Genomic DNA, 26,619 nt, shown 5'->3' on the forward strand with positions numbered 1-26,619 from the left:
GCTAAAATGACAACATTTGAAGCTACTCGAAGAAATCTAAAGTGAAGTCCTCTCATTACCTCATTTGAATTAATTACCATCTAACTTTGTTGAGCCAAGAACTTTCTCTATTTCACTCTTATAAAAGCTAAATTTCATTATCAGTCACCCTTAATGAATCCCTTAATTTTAATTAATCACAAGCTTTTCTCTTTTTAACTGTATACTTATTCTGTAGACTATTATCTGTTAGAGTCCCAAATTCCATCAAATGTGCAGAAAAAGACTTCATATTTTAATAGTTGATTATAAAATATGACCCTCTCCCTTTTTAAATATTCTTCAGTACAATATGGTATCTAAAGGAATTTCACCTTGATGCATACATTTTCAATTAATCTTAAAGCACTTATAAAACTCCAGAAAACTTACTAATACATTTTGGAAGTTTTTTTCCTTGTGGTATCAATTTGCCTTTTAAAAGCAACGATAATTTACAGAATAAATATGTAGAAAGAATCAGGATTCAAATGATGCTTTAAAAATAATAAAAGAAATCAATTCTGAGTAGTTGGAAGCCTTTTTCCCTAAGCCAACAACACTTGGCTAGAAAAGAGTCTGAAAGAAGGACTAACTTCCAGGATTTAAAAGCATTTTCAAATCCTAATTGTCTTGGAACATAAATGCAGTCATAACAACAAAATTGTTATGTTCTTATGAGAGGAAAGTTTCCTATCTCAGCAAGTCAGGTCAGGCAAGCCATAGCATTTTTTCAGTAAGTAATGGTTCCTTGAAAATGTTTGAAAAATGAAAAAAAATAAGTTCAATATTGCTTACCTTTCATATTTTAGTATTACACTTCATGGATTACCTACTGATGTCAATCTTCATCCTACATGTCTTTAAGTATTAATTTGTTATTTCCAAGATTATTTATTGAATGCCTACGTATATATTGTCACTATTGGAGAGGTTAACTAATCTTCTCACTGCTAAAAAGGAATAGGGTGAGTGACTAACTCTCTCATCTAAAACACATGAACATTCCACTGTGCAAAACTGTCCTTCATAAAAGGATTTTGTCTTTGACTCACCTATACTTCTAAATACCTGTCATGATTTTAAGTAGAGTTCTAAAACGAGATAGAAACATGATTATTTGAAGTGATGCATCCTAGAAATAGGAATATACTAATAAGGTACTCTTCAGGCAATAAAACATTTTAGCTACAAAGAGTATTGCGGCCGGACGCACAGGCTCAGCGGCCATGGCTCACGATCCTAGCTGCTCCGCGGCATGTGGGATCTTCCCGGACCAGGGTACGAACCCGTGTCCCCTGCATCAGCAGGCGGACTCTCAACCACTGTGCCACCAGGGAAGCCCAGCACAGCCAGTTTTAAAGTGGATCCTATGATTTGAATCTGAGAGACAACAAAGGTATATTTTAAACCACATATTGTTAAAATACAATAAACCAGTCTGTACTCGCTTCCAGCAGATATTTCCTTCAGAGAGACTACAGATACATTTTAAAACTTTAAAATTGAAAGTAGATGTTCCTGATCATTTTTTTTTTCTGTGATGCTGTATAAAGTGGTCATTCCACTTAATGTGGAAAGCATGGAGTCTGGAGAGGTACAGACCTGATACTGATTCCAGCTGTAGGGCCTTGTACAGATTAATCTGGAGTGTCAGGTTCTTTATTCACAAAATGGAGATAATAGTGTTTCTCTTCTGAATATTATATAAAGGTTGAGAGAGATCATGGATATAAAATACCAGTGAAAATGCTTAGTTAACAGCATTCATGCACAAATTACACTGAAAAACATAACACATCACGCATGAAAATCCTACATTTCTTGAGTCCTGATACAAATGGATTGACACTGTGAAGACATTTATTTTTGCCAAAACATGTATTAGTACAGTATGTTGTTTTAAAAATATTGGGAAGCTGGAGGAAGAGGTGCATGTGACTATAAAAGAGGAACATGGTGGGGTTCTTGTGGTGATGGGACTATTCTGTATTTTGATTGTATCATTATTAATATACTGATTGCAATATTACACCATAGATTTACACGATGTACATGCAAACTCTGCATTAGCTTACAAGTTCATATGTATGTACAATTATCTGAAAGTTTTAAAGTAAGTTTAATTAAAAATATGGTTATCACGTGCATGTGAGGCAACCTAGATATTCACTAAGGTGTCTTACTTCAGTGGTGACAATGGCGCCAAATAGGAGCATAACAATTTAGACCATAGAGAAGTGGCTGATGCTGCTATTCTTATCCTCTGTATGTGAGAAATTTAGCCATAAAGATAGAGACTCGAGAGGTTTCAAGACTCTTGCTATTGTCTCTTGATAGTCTCCTTCCAAGCCACAGATTTTAAAGATGGCATTCAAGAGAAAGACAATGTCATTTATTATTTCTATGGATGGTCATACATAAAATGCTAAGTAAATTAGCAGATATCACTCTCAACATAGAATGGATGCTTAAAAATAATTTTACTCTGTATTTATTAAAATAGAATAAAATGTTTGCCTAAATATATGTATATGAATACATACACACATTCTCATGCTCATAAGAGCATATATAGTAGGCTCAAAGTCTTTAAAAATCACTGTGCTCTGGGAAAGATGATAAGAAGTTCAGATCAAATTAATATATTGGAAAAGGAAAACCCTCGGGCTTCCCTGGTGGCGCAGTGGTTGAGAGTCCACCTGCCGATGCAGGGGACACGGGTTCGTGTCCCGGTCTGGGAAGATCCCTCATGCCGCGGAGCGGCTAGGCCCGTGAGCCATGGCCGCTGAGCCTGCTCGTCCGGAGCCTGTGCTCCACAATGGGAGAGGCCAGAGCAGTGAGAGACCCACGTACCGCAAAAAAAAAAAAAAAAAAAAAAGATTTAAGGGGCTTCCCTGGTGGCGCAAAAAAAAAAAAAAAAGGAAAACCCTCTCTGAGAATGTGACAGTTGAGGTGAGAATTGATGCATGAAGAGGAACTTAGCATATGAAGAACAGCTAGGAAGACTATTTCAGGAAGGAAAAGAACAAATCATCACTTTTGAAGACATTAAGGGAAGAAGATAAAAACATCTTAAAAAGAGCTAAGGTTTAATGAGGAAGGACTTAGTTTATAAGTTTAGAGATACAGTTTGAGAGCAAATATAAAGTCCTAAGTTCCTAAGGCCTTTTGGCTTTTAGGTTTGTTTTTGGTGTTTTTTCATTTGGAATAGGAAACAACTGAACAGTGCTGAGTAGATCCATGATATGATTATTTTTTTTAAAGATCATCTAGGTGGAGAATAATTGGAGGGTGATAAGAATGAGCCCATGGAAGAAGTCAGGAGGACTTATTATGGACTTGGCAACAGATGATGGTAGCTTGGATGGGAGAAGTGGAAAGCATAAAAGGTTCACACATTCAGTTAAATTTTGAATTAGAATTAGCAGATCTTTGATATGGGGTGAGGAAAAAATATAGCCAGATATATAGCTAACAAGGCCGATACATTTATCATTTAATAATATACAAATATTGGAGGAAATTCAGGTATAGAGCATAGGGTGGAGCAGAAGTAGGTTTAGATTAATCAGTTAGATTTATAACTAAAATTAATTAAAATTATAAATGATGTTTAAAGCTGTCAGTGAAATATCTGAGTTGAGGTATAAAGTAGAAAGTTGGGTATAGAAATTTAGAAGTCAGAGATGAGCACAAGACTTGATTTATGCATTTGAGTGGAATACACAAATAAAATATATACAAACCATTGGAGCCAATGAGAGCACTAGAAAGATGGTAAAGCGTAAGAGCAGAAGAGCATCCATGACTGACCAAAGAGGAGCAGCCACAGTTAGATGTCAGGCCAAAGAGAAAGGACGGCAAAATAGAAGGGGCAGTTGGATAGAGAGGAAGGAAATCAGGAGAGTGGGTGTCATGGAAGCATTAAATACTTCTTAGAGGTAGAGTAGCATGAATGAAACATGTTCCTCAGTTATCTTAGCAAGAGCAGTTTTGTTATAACATGGGGTAGAAGCCAGAATAAAGCGTGATATTGAATGAAAATGGACCACCAGGCACACAGAATTGGGAATGTTTTTCTCTGCCACTATGACCTTCTATAGGCACGTAGGCACCTCTCCATCTGGTCAAAAACACCATGACTCAATATTGATGAAAGGGTGACCAATTTTGAACATTACAAATGTGCCCTCATTCACCATCTTTATGCACCATTTTACTGCAAGCTATACAGGGCACTCTAGGGCAGGAAAATGATTTGATAGTGAGAGTTCACTATTTACAGAAGATTTAATTGTTTAATCAATAAAAAAGAAGAACCTATAGAAATGTTATTACAAGTAAAAAAGGGAGAAGTTTAAAGATTATGCAGCTTTAAGCAAATGAACAAATGAACAAAAATGAGTAATAATTACATAATTATATGAACTGGAGTGATTTTCAAAATATAGTGTTAAGTTATAAAAAAGGAGTACAAAAGGAACGAAACTGGGTCATTTGTATACGTGATTGGACTTAGAGACTGTCATACAGAGTGAAGTAAGTCAGAAAAAGAAAAAACATCGTATATTAACGCATATATGTAGAATCTAGAAAAATGGTATAGATGTTCTTATTTGCAAAACAGAAATAGAGACACAGATGTAGAGGACAAAGGTATGGACACCAAGGGGGTAGGGGGGTGGGATGAATTGGGAGATTGCGATTGACATACATACACTATTGATACTATGTATAAAATAGATAACTAACAAGAACCTACTTCTCTTGTTAGCTCAAGGAACTCTATTCAGTGCTCTGTGGTGACCTAAATGGGAAGGAAATCCAAAAAAGAGGGGATATATGTATACGTATAGTTGATTCACTTTGCTGTACAGTAGAAACTAACACAACATTGTAAAGCAACTACACTCCAATAAAAATTAATTTAAAAGAAAAAGAGTGTAGCATGCAACCTTTTGTGTAGGAGACAATGAGGGGCAAGAAGCATGCACTCACCTGCACATTTCTCTAAAAAATGTAACACAAGGATGATAAGAAATCATCAATAAGAAATTGATGAGTTTGGTTGGAAACAGGTGAGTGGAGTGCCATGGATATATGAGGGATGGGAAGAGGTAGAAGGTAGGGGGTAATGACACTTTTCTAGGTATAATCTTTCTAATAGTTTTGACTTTGAAAACCATAGTATGTTTCACTACTCAAATACACACACATCCCAACAAGGATGTAAAAATACTGAAAATGGAATATAAACAAAAACAAATGGTCCTAATTGTAATTAAAATCAATAGAATAACCATATTAAATAAGTGGGAAATACTCTTCAACAAAATATGTTCTCTATCTCATCAGACTTCATACAAAAAGAGCTATAAACAAATGTTGAACTTCAGTACGTTTATTTTACACGATTATTTGGGTTGGTAATTTTTAATTAATATAATTTGTATTATAGAATTGACAAAATAATAAATACATTGCAGATAATGAGAGACAGGTTAATCACAGTGTCTGGTAACCACTGACGTCTTACATCTTCAGGCCTAGAGGTGATAATGGCTTTTTCCTTTCGCTACATCAAGGTAACTTACTGTTCTCAGTTGATTTCTATTTATCTTGTCTACACTTTTGTAAATATTCTCCTTATTGAAAAATCTTTAATTACCCTCCTCTTGTATATGTTATCTATTTCCTGCTGCCACTGTGACAGCTACATATATTTAAATTCTTATAAATATGTATATATAATTCTGAGAATGTACACACGTTAATAGGTAGAGATAATACGAAAAACTGCAAAAAGAAGAAAGAATAATTGACCTAGAGTCTGTCATACAGAGTGAAGTAAGTCAGAAAGAGAGAGACAAATACCGTATGCTAACACATATATATGGAATTTAAGAAAAAAAAATGTCATGAAGAACCTAGGGGTAAGACAGGAATAAAGACACAGACCTACTAGAGAATGGACTTGAGGATATGGGGAGGGGGAAGGGTAAGCTGTGACAAAGCGAGAGAGAGGCATGGACATATATACACTACCAAACGTAAGGTAGATAGCTAGTGGGAAGCAGCCGCATAGCACAGGGAGATCAGCTCAGTGCTTTATGACTGCCTGGAGGGGTGGGATAGGGAGGGTGGGAGGGAGGCAGACGCAAGAGGGAAGAGCTATGGGAACATATGTATATATATAACTGATTCATTTTGTTGTAAAGCAGAAACTAACACACCATTGTAAAGCAATTATACTCCAATAAAGATGTTAAAAAAATAAATATTCTGAAATAAATTTCATTTAAAAATATTATGCCCAGTTCAAACGCTTTTTTTCATTAATCACAGCAACTGATTTTTGATATTTTTACAGACCAGTTTCATATGGAATTAATCCAAACCCTAAAGATAAAGTGACTTGTTACTTCAAACTCCTTGGTAAGTCTACCTAAGTAGAGCACTATCAAAAAACTGAAGGATAGGGCTCTAAATTCTTGGATATATAAATTCAGACTGACTTGCCCAAGTTTTATTTGAGCTTTCTTTTACAATACCAGAGAGAGAAAAAAGATATCGGGCTGAAAAATTTTACTACCTCATCACTAATTATTACAGTCATAGAAAAAATTATCTATCTTATTCTCACAAATTTTGTGCTCTTCTTATTTGAAAACAAATATTTGGAAGCATAAGGACTATTAGAAGTCACACACACACATCAAGTCTACACATTGTATTTAAGAAACATACTTTTAACCACTTCTCTTTCCTGCTAGCTCTGGAATGACAGCCTATCAACTCATTCAACTAGTATTGTGATTATTAAGTGGCAAGGAAACAGATTCACTAGTATGCATTTCAATTGTCAAGACTTGAAATTTCACTGTGCAATGATATGCACTTTTTTCCTAAGAACGGCTTTTAAACTGTTATATCATTATATACTAATCATAAGAATAAAAAAATCATTACGATTATATCAATAGTTTCTAATGTGGCAATAACAACCCACTTTCTTGTCTATAATGTATTTGAAACAATATGCCTTTCCTGCATTAAATTTTTAAAAATTTCCTTTTTTAGCAACATGTAAAGCAGAGATTCTAAATATCATAAAAGGCCATTCATTTCCAGGGCTACAACTGAGTAAAATTCTGAAGAATCGGGATATATGCACCTCATAGTTGTTTGTTCAATTAGTCACCTAGTGAATCATTCAAGGTAACTGCCTGAATTTTTTAGAATAAGGAACATTTTAACAAACAATAAATAATTATAAATATTAAAACAAATATTTAATTGGCTGCTTTACTATTCATGTGACTGACATCCTAGGCAGAGCCATTTCACTAAAACACATTTTTTTTTTTTTTTTTTTGCGGTACACGGGCCTCTCATCTCACTGTTGTGGCCTCTCCCGTTGCGGAGCACAGGCTCCGGACGAGCAGGCTCAGCGGCCATGGCTCACGGGCCCAGCCGCTCTGCGGCATGTGGGATCTTCCCGGACTAGGGCACGAACCTGTGTCCCCTGCATCAGCAGGCGGACTCTCAACCACTGCACCACAAGGGAAGCCCCTAAAACACATTTTAGTAAGTAACAGTGTCTGAAGTAATGCTAAAGAGACTTTTAGTTTAAATTTTCTACTATGATTTGCTAAAATATTTCATTGTAGTTAAACTGAAAACCAGTTATAATGATTGGCCACTAAACTTATTCATCTTCTTTTTAAGACTGCATTTGACAAATTGATATTTTCATTCATCATACACTTTCCTAATGGCAGAGAAACTAGGCAACATGGCAAGAGGTGATTCTCTTGAGTCAAATTATGTCATCTGAAGTGAGGCCAGGCTGCTTTAAGGGTAGCGGGATTCTGCTTAATAAAGTGAACTAATGCTGTAATTTACTAAATAATACTATCATAAAATGGAGCACATAGCATTTGACCACTGAAACCATCAATTTTCTCTATTTAAGAAGTTGTAAAATGTAATGTTTTATTTAAAAAGCCATTATATTAGGCCTGGATTTAGTCAGTGACAATAAAACTAAAATTAGCATTGAAATAAAAAATTCAAGAAATTTGAGACTCTGTTCAAATGTGTAATTATGGCAAATACCCCCTATTGCTTAATCTGTCATATGTTCTTCTTTGAAATAGTATCAGTGAATTCTAGCTGACACTCGATTGACTAAGCTAACATATAATCCTCAGTAATTTATAAGTGTAAATTCTAGAATATGGGAAATAAAATTAATGTGCCCTACTTAATGGAAATGTCCTTTCCTTAAAAAAAAATGTCTGCTGGTTGTATTGTATATACAATGGTTGGAGTTTAAGCTGGCATTTTATATATTAAGGGAAAATCATGAGTTGTGTGATTTGAAACAAAAAGTTCCAGCACACTAGTCCTTTTGTGCCTATGAAACAACAAAGTTAGAAAGAGGTAGGTACAGTTATCACTTAAACAACATGGGGCCCCATATAATTTTGACTCCCCCAAAACTTAACTACTAATAGCCTACTATTGACTGAAGGCCTTCCAGATAACAGTCGATTAAAACATATTTTGTAAGTTACAGGTATATCCTCATATATTTTATGCATTCATGACATAATTAACTTTTTCTTAAGTTTTTTTGATATTTCTAGGCTACGCAGTTCATCTGTGAGTTGTTTTCAAATTGTTGCAAGTCTCCAAAATATTTTCCAATATATTTATTGAAAAAATTCTGTGTAAAAGTGGACAGTCTTAAAGCTTATGAATCTATGTGTACAGTGTAAATATCTCTTGTTAGGTTATCTTCTTATTTAGAGTTGTTTAATTCTACTACTTTCACTAGTAGAAGTTACACCAGAAGCTTAGGTCTGTGCCAATCTGTTTTACCTTATTTCTTATTAGACTCAAAAAGTAGAAGAAAAATTTACTTTACTCTGGCTGAGAATAGATTCTATAATAAAATATGTGCCCGTTATATTCAATATCTGGGTTTTAAGAAATATTAGAACTGCTAACTAAATTATTCCTTTTCCATTTTCATTTCTGCAACTGAATCCATCTCTACAATTCATGTCAAACTTTCTGTTCTCCAAATTTTAACAGCTCTCATAAGCTGTGCCCATTTGACCCAGCTGTTGATAATACACTGTATTTTACTGTCCTCTCTTCAGAATCAGAATTTCAGCATTAACATATACTTCAGAATAACTGATATCCTCAGTGTTGTAATTGGGGAAATTGAGTCTCAGGCACGTGAATTAGCTTGCACAGAATCCCATGGCCAATTATCAACTGAGTTGATGTTATAAATCACAACAAAAGATTCAAATTTAGTTTCTTCCCATTTATTCTTCTTCCCTTATTTTATGTATGTCAATCTTCTTTTTCAAAGAAACTCTAAGCTCTTCAAGGGTAATAAGAGTATGTAACAAGGTGCCAAGCCCACTGCAGATATCGAATGCATGTAGATTTTTTGGCTCTGGGTTGCAATTCACCTCTTTTGAGAAAAATTAAACCAAGAGGAAACTATTTTCAGTTCCACAGAAAACAGCGTTATAAGCTATCTTAAAAACAAAACTCTTAGAGACTCCAATATATGTTATTATAATGTGGCATTGGATCTAAGAAACCAAATTTCTTCTTTAATGTAATGGTATAAATTTAATTATTGATTTTCTCAAGACAGAAAATGACTTTGAATTTGAATATTTTCTCATAGAACAAAGCTCTCATTTTATCCTAAAATTACATATATTATATATATATATATATATATGTTCAGTGATATATCAATATATGTGAATGTATATATGATTTATCCATGAACAGAGATGGATAGTCAAACTATGGATGAGGTGATAAGTGAGAGAAAGAAAGAGAGAGAGAGAAAGAGAGACTTTGTTAATAATTACATTCTTTGGTTCTCTGCAGCAAAAGGATCAGGCAATTGTCTGGGAAGTTGGTCACATTTTACTACCACCAGGAATCACTCCTGGACAACCAAGGACTAAGCCGTTGAAAACACACAGCATTGTTCTTTGGGAGGGTGCTTAATTGTAGAAAGCTACCTCCCAAATGAAAGTTCAAATATTTCCCCTTTCACACATTAAAATGAATTACTATTCATTTAATATTGTCTGTTTCAAACATATTTGATTTATTGGATTAAATCATTAACATTTCCAAAGGAAAAGAGAAGTGATGTTTTTGTTTGTTTGGTGTAGTCATTACACATATTTTTTTCTAACTTCTAGCTTCTACGAGCTTTATATGAATTTATCTAATTTGATTTATATGTCAGTATTACCAGCAAAGCATATCATTATAAAATGAAAGTTTGGTAATATGTCTGTTTCATATGTCATATTGTTATCATCATCATCATCTAAGGAGGATCTATTAGAGGAAATATCTTTAGGATGATTCTTAGAGATGCTTCTAAGAGATTGACATGAGGAGGAAGAGGGAGGCCCACAAATCCTGCTGTCGTTGACAGAGTAAATAACATGAGTGATGGGCCTGGTCAAGCCTGACACGAGCAGTGAGTGGGAAATAATACACAGATGGAGTTAAAACCCACAGCATATGTTTTGAAGCTGCTCTAATTCAGAATGAAAAGTGGAAGTGGAGTGGATCTCAGGCAAGGCAGAAGTCAGAAGTTAGGAATGAACCTACAGGAGCTTTTAAGGCCTTGACAACTCAGAGGGGAAAGAGAATTCAGGACAGCTAAAGCCAGAGCATGGGGAGCAAACAGACAGTTGGTCTGAATTTTTGATACTGTAAATGTAGTAGCCTTTTTTTTGCAAATAAGAATCACTAGGCTTAGTTCTCATTATGGGATATAATAAGTAAGTATAAATGAGAGCTAAAAGCTTACTAGTATCTACTGGAAAGTTAAATAGAAACATTATTTTCCAATAAGTCCTGTCTTCCCAGGAAAAAGTTGTGTGTCTATCAGAGCAATACTTTTTAAAAAAATATTAAGTACTACCAACAGCTCAGAGACGCTACTTAGGATGAATGATCTTAGACCCATTCCTACCCCTAAAACCTTCATATCAGATCCGTATCTAAAAGTTCATCCACTGTCAGTATTGAAATTTCTTCTTTTTCACAATTCTTTCTAGCCATAAGATTTCATGTTTTACATAATGTCTTATTTCAGCACTAAACTCTCTTCTTAAAATACTTTTAGAATATGTGATGTTAATAATTGATTTTCTTAAACTGATTTTAACTTTCTACTGTTAATTGAAGAGCTTTCTTAGGTTAAAATGAAATATAACAAAATACAAATTCTACTCTGATATTGAAGTTGGTAGTAAAATTAGCCTAGGAAAGACTGATAGTTACTGGTTTATTAATAAGAAACAAATATCCAGGGCCAAATTTGGGACCAAATCTGTTTTTATTAAAAACTGTGTTTATAAGAGGTTAATAAGAGAGCTTGCATATTTACAATTGCCAACAAAGTAATTCCAAGGCTTGGATAAACGAGCTTAAATTCTATTTTTCATAAATACATAGTGGGTTGGCAAAAATCTCTTTCTGTGGATCTAAAAGTCAAGTAAAAATGTATTTTGACTCCAGAGTCCAATAAATGAAAAAAATCTCTTCCATTACATTTCTAAAAGCTCAAATTCTTATTTATAGTTGTAACTTATTTTCTTATAAAAATTGGACTAGAAATGGGACAACTCATGATTTCCATTTTCTAATATCAGAAATGACCTAAAAAAAGTTTCAGTGCTTTTCATTTTGAAGGCACAGCAGCAATGGGTCAGACTATAATAAACTCTTAAACTGCCTTTAAAAATAATTCTCCAATAACAGTATCTGCTTTGAATGTCATAGTATAAAAATAGAAGCAATGTCCTCTGGTAACATAAAATAATTTCTTACATGGTTTAATTGACTATCTGGCAAAATGTTTACTACCACAGAAATTTATAAGTAAACATTAATTCTATTTTAATATATATATTTTATGTTACTCATTTCTGCTACATGAGTTAGGATTAGCAGCTGTCCCCAACTTCATGAACAATAAGATAATGATTCAGTACATATTTGTTTTGCTTTTTTGAGTTGCTAGAGTGCTTCATAATTTTCTTTACTGAACCATACTAATAAAACAAGTTCTCATTTCTCATGCTCATTCTATAGTAAATCTTAACATAATGTCCTCAGCCATCTGCTGGTCTCCATATCCCTTTTGCCTGCCACTTTCTTTTGTCAAGTTTTTCAACAAGAAATTTTTGAAGGAATGTTATTATCTGTGCTTTAAGTTGGTTATTTAGGGAAGTTAACATTTAAAATTTTATCTCTGACTCAAGGAATAAAAAGTTTGTAGTAAGCTGAAATCTTAAGTCTATCAACAAAAGCCTGGGTATAGTGGAATTCCAGATCATTGTAAAAAGGTTCAATTTTCAAAACTGGTATATAAGCTAGATGAGATCCTTGTCTTGACAGAACTTATGATTTATATTTTAAAAAAACAGATGTTGAAAAATATTATGAATATACTGAGGGTTAATAAATTATACTAAAGTTACTCAAGAGAATATTAGAAAACATTGACTGTTAGTAAATTATTTCCTTTAATTGGGTAACGCTGTCTGTTATCAATTGAAGAATTTTTCAAGTTAAAATGACCTATGTGGGAATAGAATCTAAAAAAGAGTGGATATATGTATAACTGATTAATCTTACTGCAGCAGAAACTAACACAACATTGTAAATCAACTATATTCCAATAACAATTAATTAAAAAATAAAATAAACTACTGCAACATATACACCTTACTCTAACCTGAAAGACTGTAGTAAGAGTATCTCAGCAAAGAAATCTATTTACTGATTTATCAATAAAGAAAAATGTCAAAGGGTTGATTAGGAATTTAAATATTATTAATGAACTTAAAAGAATACAGTTTGAACAAAATAAGAGGATTCCAGCTAATCCATTTGGTGATGGAAACTGTTCCTGAGAAATGATGTTAAAGTTGGGGTTTGTAAGGATGAGTAAAATTTAGCTATGCTAATACAGAAATAAGAGTCTTCAGAACAACAGAACTACATATCAAAAGGCTAGAAGTGAGAGAGATTGTGGCTAAAATTAAGCTGATGCAGGCAACATGATCCTTCCTGTACACACCAAACAAGTTTCTTTGAGGAATTACTACTGGTATTATGTTTGGGAGTTGTTGTTTTTTCATGATGAGAACATTAAAGCATCCTAGGCCCCTCTCAGTCATTTATCTCCCTGTTCAGTTAATGGTCCACAATTTTACCCAATTTCTTTTTAATATTTTCAACTCCTCGTACCATAATTTTTCTGTTGTATGCACATGGAAAAACCCATCTGGAATCAGTTCAAACATTTGCCTTTTTTAGCTCATCCCCCTAATTGCTAAGAACTACTACAGAAAACAGTGTAGTTCTTCCCCTCAGTGACATTATTCTTATTCTCCAGCCTTCTGTCTTTCCTTTGATATATCATAGTCAACTCATTCTGCTGCCTGTACAGTGGATATGTAAAGCCCTTCTGCTTTAATTTTACACTTCCTAGGGATCATCCCACCACTCCCAACCTTAACCTCCTTTTCTACTTCACAGAGAAAATATAGCCTATTTAACATTAATGGCCTGACATTTCCCCTTTAAACCACTGTATCTTTCGTAGTCTACACAAATAATTTCCTTATTTGTATACACTCCATAATGGGAGTGAGTTCCTGTTTGTCAAGACCAATTTCTGACATATGATTGCTATCCTTTTGACAACAATATTCACTATCTCAAAAAGGATCAATGATTTATCAATTATTCCTACCCTATAACATCTCTAATTTCTTTCTATCTATCACTTTCTTTCAGGCAGCATTTAAATGTGTTCAAGTTTACCTATCTTGGAACAAACTCAGGAAAAATCTCTCTGGAACCATGCATTTCTTCAGACCCATGCTTTCCTTGACCTAGGCCACTTGTCTCCCATCCACGTCATGAGTGAATCTTTTGAAACTAATTTTACTCTGTTATCATAATTCCTCCACACAAATATTCCTCAACACATCAAATCTGGTTCCAATCACCTTAATTTCTCCAATAACCATTATAATAAAAAACACAGCACAATTCTTTTGCTATTAAATGCATTACACTTTATGATTCTCACTACATTTTTGTATCTCATCTGAAAATGTTGACTACGCTCTCTTCCTTGAAATACCATCCTCCTTTAGTTTCCACTCCCTTGCACTCCTCTGTAATTGTTTATCTTTCTGCTCACATGTACAACTTAATTTTCTTTTAATTTTTTCTTATTTATTCTCATTTATTTTAAAATTGATGCCCCTCCTGGATCCTCTTTATATACCTTTACTGAGTAATTTCATCAATTCCACAGATTTGTTTAAAAGAATATTTTTGCAAAAAGAAATATATACATATATTTGCAATTGGACTTTCAATTATTTTTACAGGTAAATTTAATCATCTTTTATGTTTATAAATGGTCCTAGTTCCTACAGTATGTGCTTAGAATGTGTCTGTGAAGGGGGAAAAAAAGATTTAGGGAACAGAAGATACTGGAAAGGCTGCTTAGAATCTGTAAACAGAATAAGCATTATTTCAGTTTTTCTATTTCTGTGTTGCAGAAAAAAAATTAAATAATGCTTCTTTTTCCTCCCTCCAGTTCCTATGTCATCATCATGGCTACATCTTCAAGTTGCTAATAAATATGACATATGGTCACCATATCTATTAGCATCATGATAAAGGCAAAAGAATGAAGACACTTCGTATTCATATGGAGCCACAAACTAGGTGTGTGACCTTGGTTAAATCATTTAACCTTGCTGAATTTCTCTCTAAAAGGATAGGACCACATGCTCCCTTAAGTAGTTTCAAGCCTGTAAATATTTTGACATACTATTCCTTACCACTTTCACAATTGTTTTCTAAGCAGAAGAGATATTGTTTACTTTATGGATCTTCAGATTTACATCCACACTACAGGGATGCTGAAGAACTTCTAAGAGCTGGCAAAGAAACATGTGGATGCAGGTCCCAGAGTCCATTAACCTGAACTGAGTAGGTTTATTCTCAGCTGCAAGTTTGTGTCCAGATATTACATTATCTCCTTTTTTTTCTGTCAGCTGCCAGGTTGTAGTCATTTGCATAATTTAAACTGCTGTCACTGACGATCTAAATGTTGCTTTACTCCACCATTTGACTCTAACATCTAAACAGGCATACCTTTTAAGTTAGACTCAAATTAACCATAGTCTAATTCTATCAAAAGTATGCTAATCTGTAGTGTTGCTTTTGAACTCATTTATCTTTGAGAAAACTAAAAGAAGGAAGAAAACCTAACAGCCCAATCAAAACTGCCCCAGCATACCTTGAAATATATAATTGATGTTGCTTTGATGATTAAATTTATTCCTCAGGATCTTCATCTCCACCTTAGATATAACAATAATTTAAGGTGTCATGTTTCTAGTTTGCTTTGCATCATCTTTAAATTATACTTTAAAATCATCTTTAATATGCAGAAGTATTAAGAAGAAGCACATATCAAAGGTACATCTTGTGCTATGCACTGACGTAATTTACCTGAATGCAGGCCACCTTGACCCAAAAGCCTGGATAAATCACCTGCAGTCTACTTTAATTCTTGTTCTTCTCAATCTCACTTCTTTTCCTTCTATAGCCTGACTTCATTTCTGGAATCCATTAAGCATTTTATATCCCATTTACTAGTACCTGCTTCTTTTCACATAATCTAAATTAACCCAACTCCACTTGACAATCTAGCTTCTAAGAAAAAGCTCAGTTCATCATTATAAAGCTGACCCAAAGGAATAGGTAAAGAGGCTTTTATATAATAAAACACTAAGCTTTGGCAATCGCAACTTTTATTAACTGTCATACCCTGAGGAGCCTAAGCAAACACGTTTGAGATATTTGTTTCCTTGGGTAATATTTCTGGATGTTCTAGTAATATCCTTTGATGAACAGTTAAGTTGAAAAAGACAGAAATAAACTTTTAATGTACTGCCACCCCCGTCATCTATTTTGCTTTAAAAAATTATGCAGATGAGTCAAGAAGATAACTTTTCCTCTAAATTCAAAATTTATACATGATGTTTTGCAAGTAAACTTGGGTTTGTCTATGTCTAGATTTAAAAGGGTGCGTTAAGATTTGTTTAGTTTGTTTTTCCCTTTAAAAATTTTTTCCAGTCGGAGTGTAGACTACAAGAGCCTTCTTATGTGTTTCTGTTTTATCTTGGGCTTAACTATACGATAAGCATGATAGTATGGCACCATAATATGCAGTTTATTTTTAGTACTTGAGAGAAGAAATGCAGTTGTACTAGTTTCTTGTATTCTTACTGTTTTGTCTGACAGTATATTTGGGCACTGAGAAAATGAAAGAGCTTGATAATTTTTTCTTTAATATATAAATATTTGCTTACATTTTACAATTTACAAAACAATTTTATTCCAACCATGTGATCAATAAATCCTGACATTTAGGAATTTGTTAAAAAAAAATCTAGAAACTCTGTAGTCATATGTATGTGCAAATACAGTCATACAAGAACTTTGCAATAAATTTCATTAGGTAAGAAAATATGAATTTATCATTTGAAGAAAAGAATAAAGCCCCAAATTAAATTAATCTGGTATCAAATCTCATACATTTTGTTATTTAGGAAACAGCCCAATTTTTATCAGAGAAAGTAGCATTCATAAAACAGGAAAATGTTAAGAATTCATCTAACATTGTCTTTATTGTTATTTCTTAACTTTCTTTGGTTAAAGAGTTAAAAACAAGCTTGTAGATGATAATGCAGCAAAAATGTACTAATCTCATTGCTTGTGTAGTTTCATATGTCTTGTCATTTCCAGTTATCTTTGGAAGATAAACTGTAAATAGTTTAATTTACACAAATGTAAAAAGTTTAGTTTTGAGTAACTGAGCAGTTAAAATTAAATATAACCTTTAAAAATTGTGACTCACTATATTGTACACCTGTAACTAATATAATAGTGTACATCAACTTCAATTAAATAAATACATAAATAAATTACTCTAAATGTAAGTATAGTTAATTATTCTAAATTTGTTAAATTTTATAGCTTTGAATACTATGTTATTAAAAGAAAGTTGAATTTTCAGTTACAATTAACCCTTTCTTTGCAAGTATGTACTGCAAAAACTTGAGGGTATCAACAGAGTAATTTTCAAGAATCCAGAAAATTCAGTAAGAGCATATTACCCTAATGAAGATACTGATTAAGTATAAGATTTTCACATTATTAGTAGTCCTATTTATGGAAGACCTGTTCTGAAATGATTTTAAAAATCTGAAAAATTATCAAACATTAAAGATAAGCAGAAAAGCAATGAGTAGATATAATGACATAATTTGGGCTAAGTTTCCTGATCACTTTAGTATCCCTTTAATTTCTAAGACCTCAGAAATAAGTGCAAATTGTTTAGGATTTGGAGCATCACTTGAAATATATGTTGCATTGAGGATGTTTTGTCATTTTGAACTAATGTAAACCATTTATGTCATGTGGAACTCTGAATTTTGGGGGTAGATAATTGTAGCCACTGAAAATATTTTGTGTTTGATGAGAGTTTGCTACTAGGCCCATAGCTTTCCTATGAATTTATAATAAAAGCTAGTCTCAGAACAAATTGTCACGATAGAGATATTCACTGAACATTTATTAGCATGCAAAAATATTACACTACCTAGTCTATAGGCTTGAGTCTCTTCCATGTCTCTTTCCACCTCAACCTTTCCTGGAAAGTTTAACCAAGGTCACAGTAGACAATAGGCCAGAGGTTGGATTATGTAATCATTATAGCCAGCATCAGGACCAAAAGCTTCAAGTCCATAATGGTCAAGGAACTGTCAGGAATTTAGCCTGGGGGGTCATCCCTAGGGGTGACCTGGGAGGAGAATCTTTAAAATATATTAGCCAGGAACTTCCCTGGCGGTGCAGGGCTTAAGACTCCATGCTCCCAATGCAGGGGGCCGGGAGTTCACATGCCACAACTAAGACCCGGTGCAACAAAACAAATAAATAAATAAATAATAAAAATATATATATTAGCCCACCCACATCTTTAGATACTTTTAATGTTCCCAATAATATCTATAATATCCATCATACTAGATAAAGGCTGCTATTTTCCCCTATAAAAACATGTTTTGACTTAGTAAATAGATGCTGACAGAGACACCAGTTACAGAGCCTCTTACAGTGGCGGCCTCTGGAATGTGAACATTTAAATATATTGCCAGCAGTCCACCACTGATTATGCATCCTCGATTAGACTGTCATCAGCATCTGGGTTATAGTTTAACCTGAAAAGCACACTCGTAATTATACGTCATATCAATACATGCTGGAATATTTTAAAGTAAATTAATATTCTAAGAACTAGAAGATACATTAAAGACAATTTAACAAATTATGATACTAGGGAAAATAGGATGATGACATGGGAGTAAGCACTGTCCTTCTCTCACACGCTTCTCTACAAGTGTAAAAAACATCTTCCCGGCCCATTCAAACTCTGTTTATTGCCTTAGGGTAATGGGTAAATCTACAGCCAAGAGTAAGGAGTAATTACAAACAGGAACTTTGTAAGTGTCAGACCAGTTCTGCCACTCACTTGCTACATGAAATTAAAAAATAAACCTCTCCTCAACAGCACAATTTCCTCATCTGTGCAATGGTTACCGCAAATACGGTCATCTCAAAGAAGTGTTAGTTTATTCATTCAATATTATTTAAGAATGCTTAGTATGTCTCAAGTTTCTTTTCTTGGTTAGGGACTTAGAAGAGATTTGTACACCTATCCCTTCTTTCTTGGTGCTTCCATTCAAGTGAGTGAAATAATGAGCCTGATAATAAACAAATGAAATTGCATTTATAATACATTACTATATATAATTAGTATTAGGCTGAAACATAAGGAAAGGTAATTGTGGGGGAAGTATGTACAGTTAGAGGGGGCATCATTTTATACAGTGATATACGGACTGAAATCTGATGTAAGAACTTCCAGTAGAGAATAGAAGTGCCAAGGCCACAAGCAGACTGTACATTCTAGAATTCACAAGAATTCCAATGTTTTGCACTAGAAATAAACAAGGTGAAAAGTTTGAGGAGTTGAGGCCAAACAAGCAAAGAGATGATGGGTCACTAAGGTTGTGTGAGAATTAAAGACAGTGATAGCACAGTACAGTTCTTGGCATATAGCAAATGCTAAATAAGTGTTAGACATTTATTCTTGGAATCCATTCCACTGCGGGAGAGATCGCCACCTAAAATATGCTGCCCTGGGATAACAATAGGAGTTGATTATCAGTAGTTTTTGTAAAAAGAAGTGCCTTAAAAATTGAGTGGACAGGAGGAGGAGCTTCAAGATGGCGGAAAAGGAAGACGGGGAGATCACCTTCCTCCCCACAAATACATCTACATGTGGAAAAGCTCCTACAGAACACCCACTGAACGCTGGCAGAAGACCTCAGACCTCCCAAAAGTCAAGAAACTCCCCATGTACCTGGGTAGGGCAAAAGAAAAAAGAATAAACAGAGCCAAAAGGATAGGGACGAGACCTGCACCAGTGGGAGGGAGCTGTGACGGAGGAAACGTTTCCACACACTAGGAAGACCCTTCGCGGGCGGAGACTGCGGGTGGAGGAGGGGGGAAGCTTCGGAGCCGTGTAGGAGAGCACAGCAACAGGGCAAAGCGGAGAGATTCCCGCACAGAGGGTCGGGGCCAACCAGTACTTACCAGCCCGAGAGGATTGTCTGCTCACCCGCCGGGGTGGGCGGGGGCTTGGGAGCTGAGGCTCAGGTTTCGGTCGGAGCGCAGGGAGAGGAACGGGGTTGGCGGCGTAAATACAGCCTGAAGGGGGCTAGTGCGGCACGGCTAGCCGGGAGGGAGTCCGGGAAAAAGTCTGGAGCTGCCGAAGAGGCAAGAGACTTTTTCTTGCCTGTTTGTTTCCTGGTGCGCGAGGAGAGGGGATTAAGAGCGCTGCTCTAAAGGAGCTCCAGAGACGGCCGTGAGCCGCGGCTATCAGCGCGGACCACAGAGACAGGCATGAGACGCTAAGGCTGCTCCTGCCGCCACCAAGAAGCCTGTGTGCAAGCACAGGTCACTATCCACACCCCCTTTCCGGGGAGCCTGTGCAGCCTGCCACTGGCAGGGTCCCATGATCCAGGGACAACTTCCCCGGGAGAACGCACGGCGCGCCTCAAGCTGGTGCAACGTCACGACGGCCTCTGCCTCCGCCCACTTTTGCTGCATTCCGTTCCCCTCCCTCCCCCCGGGCCTGAGTGAGCCAGAGCCCAAGCAGCAGCTGCTCCTTTAACGCCGTCCTGTCTGAGCGAAGAACAGACGCCCTCAAGCAACTTAGACACAGAGGCAGGGCCAAATCCAAAACTGAAACACAGGAGCTGTGCGAACAAAGAAGAGAAAGGGAAATTTCTCCCAGCAGCCTCAGGAGCAGCGGATTAAATCTCCACCAACAACTTGATGTACGCTGCATCTGTGGAAGACCTGAATAGACAACGAATCATCCCAAATTGAGGAGGTGGAATTTGGGAGCAACGATATATATATATATATATATATATATATATATATATATATTCTTTCCCTTTTTCTCTTTTTGTGAGTGTGTATGCTTCTGTGTGTAATTTTGTCTGTATAGCTTTGCTTTTACCATTTTTCCTAGGATTCTGTCTGTCCGTATTTTTTTTTTACTTAAAATTTTTTTCTTCTTAATAATTATTTTTTATTTTAATAAATTTATTTTACTTTATTTTATCTTCTTTCTTTCTTATTTTTCCTCCCTTTTATTCTGAGCCATGTGGAGGACAGGCTATTGGTGCTCCAACCAGGTGTCAGGGCTGTGCCACTGAGGTGGGAGAGCCAAGTTCAGGACACTGGTCCACAAGACACCTCCCAGCTCCATATAATATCAAACGGCAAAACTTTCCCAGAGATCTCCATCTCAACACCAAGACCCAACTACACTCAACGACCAGCAAGCTACATTGCTCTCCACCCTATGCCAAACAATTAGCAAGACAGGAACACAACCCCATCCATTAGCAGAGAGGCTGCCAAAAATCCGAATAAGGCTACAGACACCCCAAAACACACCACCAGATGTGGACCTGCCCACGAGAAAGACAAGATCCAGCCTCATCTACCAGAACACAGGCACTAGTCCCCTCCACCAAGAAAGCTTAACAATCCACTGAACCAACCTTAGCCACTGGGGACAGACACCAAAAACAACGGGAAATACGAATCTGCAACCTGCGAAAAGGAGACCCCAAACACAGTAAGTTAAGCAAAATGAGAAGACAGAGAAACACACAGCAGATGAAGGAGCAAGGCAAAAACCCACCAGATCTAACAAATGAAGAGGAAATAGGCAGTCTACCTGAAAAAGGATACAGAATAATGATAGTAAAGATGATCCAAAATCTTGGAAATAGAATGGAGAAAATACAAAAAAAAGTTTAATGAGGACCTACAAGAACTAAAGAGCAAACAAACAGTGATGAACAACACAATAAATGAAATTAAAAATTCTCTAGAAGGGATCAATAGCAGAATAACTGAGGCAGAAGAACGGATAAGTGACCTGGAAGACAAAAGAGTAGAAATAACCACTGCAGAGCAGAATAAAGAAAAAAGAATGAAAAGAATTGACAACAGTCTCAGAGACCTCTGGGACAACATTAAACGCACCAACATTCAAATAATAGGGGTCCCAGAAGAAGAAGAGAAAAAGAAAGGGACTGAGAAAATATTTGAAGAGATTATAGTTGAAAACTTCCCTAATATGGGAAAGGAAATAGTTACTCAAGTCCAGGAAGCACAGAGAGTCCCATACAGGATAAATCGAAGGAGAAACATGACAAGACACACATTAGTCAAACTATCAAAAATTATAAACAACGAACAAATATTAAACGCAGCAAGGGAAAAACAATAAGTAACACATAAGGGAATCCCCATAAGGTTAACAGCTGATCTTTCAGCAGAAACTCTACAAGCCAGAAGGGAGTGGCAGGACATATTTAAAGTGATGAAAGAGAAAAATCTATAACCAAGATTACTCTACCCAGCAAGGATCCCATTCAGATTTGATGGAGAAATTAAAACCTTTACAGACAAGCAAAAGCTGAGAGAATTCAGCACCACCAAACCAGCTTTAAAACAAATGCTAAAGGAACTTCTCTAGGCAGGAAACACAAGAAAAGGAAAAGACCTACAATAACAAACACAAAACAATTAAGAAAATGGTAATAGGAACACACATATCTATAATTAACTTAAATGTAAATGGATTAAATGCTCCAACCAAAAGACATAGATTGGCTGAATGGATATAAAAACAAGATCCATATATATGCTGCCTACAGGAGACCCACTTCAGACCTAGGGACACATACAGACTGAAAATGAGGGGATGGAAAAAGATATTCCATGCAAATGGAAATCAAAACAAACTTGGAGTAGCAATTCTCATATCAGACAAAATAGACTTTAAAACAAAAACTATTACAAGAGACAAAGAAGGACACTACATAATGATCAAGAGATCAATCCAAGAAGAAGATATAACAATTGTAAATATTTATGCACCCAACATGGGAGCACCTCAATACATAAGGCAAATGCTAACAGTCATAAAAGGGGAAATCAACAGTAACAGAATCATACTAGGGGACTTTAACACCCCACTTTGACCAACAGACAAATCATCCAAAATGAAAATAAATAAGGAAACACAAGCTTTAAATGATACATTAAACAAGATGGACTTAATTGATACTTATAGGACATTCCATCCAAAAACAACAGAATACACATTCTTCTCAAGTGTTCATGGAACATTCTCCAGGATAGATCATATCTTGGGTCACAAATCAAGTCTTGGTAAATTTAAGAAAATTCAAATCATATCAAGTATCTTTTCCTACCACAAGGCTATGAAACTAGGTATCAATTAAAGGAAAAATACAACACATAGAGGCCAAACAACACACTACTTAAAAACCAAGACATCACTGAAGAAATCAAAGAGGAAATTAAAAAATACACAGAAACAAACACAATGAAAACACGACGACCCAAAACCTATGGGCTGCAGCAAAAGCAGTTCTAAGAGGGAAGCTTATAGCAATACAAGCCTACCTTAAGAAACAAGAAACATCTCAAATAAACAACCTAACCTTACACCTAAAGCAATTAGAGAAAGAAGAACAATAAACCCACAAAGTTAGCAGAAGGAAAGAAATCATAAAGACAGACCAGAAATAAATGAAAAAGAAATGAAGGAAACGATAGCAAAGATCAATAAAATTAAAAGCTGGTTCTTTGAGAAGATAAAAAAAAATGATAAACTATTAGCCAGACTGATCAAGAAAAAAAGGGAGAAGACTCAAATCAATAGAAATAGAAATGAAAAAGGAGAAGTAACAACTGACACTGCAGAATTACACAGGATCATGAGAGATTGCTACAAGCAACTATATGCCAATAAAATGGACAACCTGGAAGAAATGGAGAAATTCTTAGAAATGCACAACCTTCCGAGACTGAACCAGGAAGAAATAGAAAATATGAACAGACCAATCACAAGCACTGAAATTGAAACTGTGATTAAAAATTTTCCAACAAACAAAAGCCCGGGACCAGATGGCTTCACAGGCGAATTCTATCAAACATTTAGAGAAGAGCTAACACCTATCCTTCTCAAACTCTTCCAAAGTATATCAGAGAGAGGAACACACCCAAACTCATTCTACGAGGCCACCATCACTCTGATGCCAAAACCAGAAAAAGATGTCACAAAGAAAGAAAACTACAAGCCAATATCACTGATGAACATAGATGCATAAATCCTCAAAAAAATACTAGCAAACAGAATCCAACAGCACATTAAAAGGATCATACACTATGATCAACTGGGGTTTATCCCAGGAATGCAAGGATTCTTCAATATATGCAAATCAATCAACGTGATACACCATATTAACAAATTGAAGGGAAAGAACCATATGATCATGTCAATAGATGCAGAGAAAGCCTTTGAAAAAAATCAACACCCATTTATGATAAAAACCCTCCAGAAAGTAGGCATAGAGGGAACTTTCCTCAACATAATAAAGGCCATATATGACAAAACCACAGCCAACATCATCCTCAATGGTGAAAAACTGAAACCATTTCCACTAAGATCAGGGACAAGACAAGGTTGCCCACTCTCACCACTCTTAGTCAACATAGTTTTGGAAATTTTAGCCACAGCAATCAGAGAAGAAAAGGAAATAAAAGGAATCCAAATCAGAAACGAAGAAGTAAAGCTGTCACTGTTTGCAGATGGCATGATACTATACATAGAGAATCCTAAAGATGCTACCAGGAAACTACTAGAATTAACCAATGAATTTGGTAAAGTAGCAGGATACAAAATTAATGTACAGAAATCTCTTGCATTCCTGTACACTGATGATGAAAAATCTGAAAATGAAATTAAGAAAACACTCCCATTTATCACTGCAACACAAAGAATAAAATATCTAGGAATAAACTTACCTAAGGAGACAAAAGACCTTTATGCAGAAAATTATAAGACACTGATGAAAGAAATTAAAGCTGATACAAATAGATGGAGAGATATACCATGTTCTTGGATTAGAAGAATCAACATTTTGAAAATGACTCTACTACCCAAAGCAATCTACCGATTCAATGCAATCCCTATCAAACTACCAATGGCAGTTTTCACAGAGCTAGAACAAAAAAATTTCACAATTTGTATGAAAACACAAAAGACCCCAAATAGCCAAAGCAATCTTGAGAGAGAAAAATGGAGCTGGAGGAATCAGGCTGCCTGACTTCATACTATACTACAAAGCTACAGTAATCAAGGCAGTATGGTACTGGCACAAAAACAGAAATATAGATCAATGGAACAGGATAGAAAGCCCAGAGATAAACCCACACACACATGGTCACCTTATCTTTGATAAAGGTGGCAAGAATATACAATGGAGAAAAGACAGCCTTTGCAATAAGTGGTGCTGGGAAAACTGGACAGCTGCATGTAAAAGAATGAAATTAGAACACTCCCTAACACCATACACATAAATAAACTCAAAATGGATTAAAAACCTAAATGTAAGGCCAGACACCGTAAAACTCTTAGAGGAAAAAATAGGAAGAACACTCTATGACATAAATCACAGCAAGTTCCTTTTTGACCCCCCACCTAAAGAAATGGAAATAAAAACAAAAATAAACAAATGGGACCTAATGAAACTTAAAAGCTTTTGCACAGCAAAGGAAACCAAAAACAAGACGAAAAGACAGCCCTCAGAATGGGAGAAAATATTTGCAAATGAAGCAACTGACAAAGGATTAATCTCCAAAATTTACAAGCAGCTCATGCAGCTCAATATCAAAAAAAAAAAAAAACAACCCAATCCAAAAATGGGCAGAACACCTAAATAGACATTTCTCCAACGAAGATATACAGATTGCCTACAGACACATGAAAGAATGCTCAACGTCCTTAATCATTAGGGAAATGCAAATCAAAAGTACAGTGAGATATCATCTCAACACCAGTCAGAATGGCCATTCATCAAAAATCTATGAACAATAAATGCTGGAGAGGGTGTGGAGAAAAGGGAACCCTCTTGCACTGTTGGTGGGAATGTAAATTGATACAGCCACTATGGAGAACAGTATGGAGTTTCCTTAAAAAACTAAAAATAGAACTACCATACGACCCAGCAATCCCACTACTGAGCATATTCCCTGAGAAAACCATAATTCAAATAGTGTCATGTTCCAAAATGTTCATTGCAGATCTATTTACAATAACCAGGGCATGGAAACAACCTAAGTGTCCATCAACAGATAAATGGATAAAGAAGATGTGGCACATATATACAATGGAATATTACTTAACCATAAAAAGAAATGAAATTGAGTTATTTGTAGTGAGGTGGATGGACCTAGAGTCTGTCATACAGAGTGAAAAAAGTCAGAAAAAGAAAAACAAATACCATATGCTAACACATATATATGGAATCTAAAAAAAAAAATTGTCATGAAGAACTTAGGGGCAAGACGGGAATAAAGATGCAGACGTACTAGAGAATGGACTTGAGGACATGGGGAGGGGGAAGGGTAAGCTGGGACAAAGTGAGAGAGTGGCATGGACATATATACACTACCAAACGTAAAATAGATAGCTAGTGAGAAGCAGCTGCATAGCACAGGGAGATCAGCTCGGTGCTTTGTGTCCACCTAGAGGGGTGGGATATGGAGGGTGGGAGGGAGATGCAAGAGGGAGGAGATATGGGGTTATATGTATATGTATAACTGGTTCACTTTGTTATACAGCAGAAACTAACACACCATTGTAAAGAAATTATACTCCAATAAAGATGTTAAAAAAAAAACTGTATAAAAAAAACAACAAAAAATTGAGTGGGCAGAGACAAACTTTATCTAACCTAGGAG

The 26,619-nt window shown here is 35.4% G+C and overlaps 1 long non-coding RNA gene across 1 annotated transcript in view; it reads right to left on the bottom strand.

The window, feature by feature from the left end:
• The window catches only part of LOC149746829 (uncharacterized), a 188,475-nt gene extending 168,007 nt beyond the window's left edge, over positions 1 to 20,468 (bottom strand). The window contains exon 1 of the long non-coding RNA XR_016388652.1: positions 19,852 to 20,468. This is a non-coding gene — a long non-coding RNA (uncharacterized LOC149746829). The remainder of the gene's footprint in view (positions 1 to 19,851) is intronic.
• Between the last annotated feature and the right edge of the window lie 6,151 nt (positions 20,469 to 26,619).

This window comes from Delphinapterus leucas, chromosome 18 (genome assembly GCF_059928025.1).
Source record: "Delphinapterus leucas isolate spDelLeu-1000000601 "Yukka" chromosome 18, BTC_Dleu_Yukka2, whole genome shotgun sequence".
NCBI lineage: Eukaryota > Metazoa > Chordata > Mammalia > Artiodactyla > Monodontidae > Delphinapterus > Delphinapterus leucas.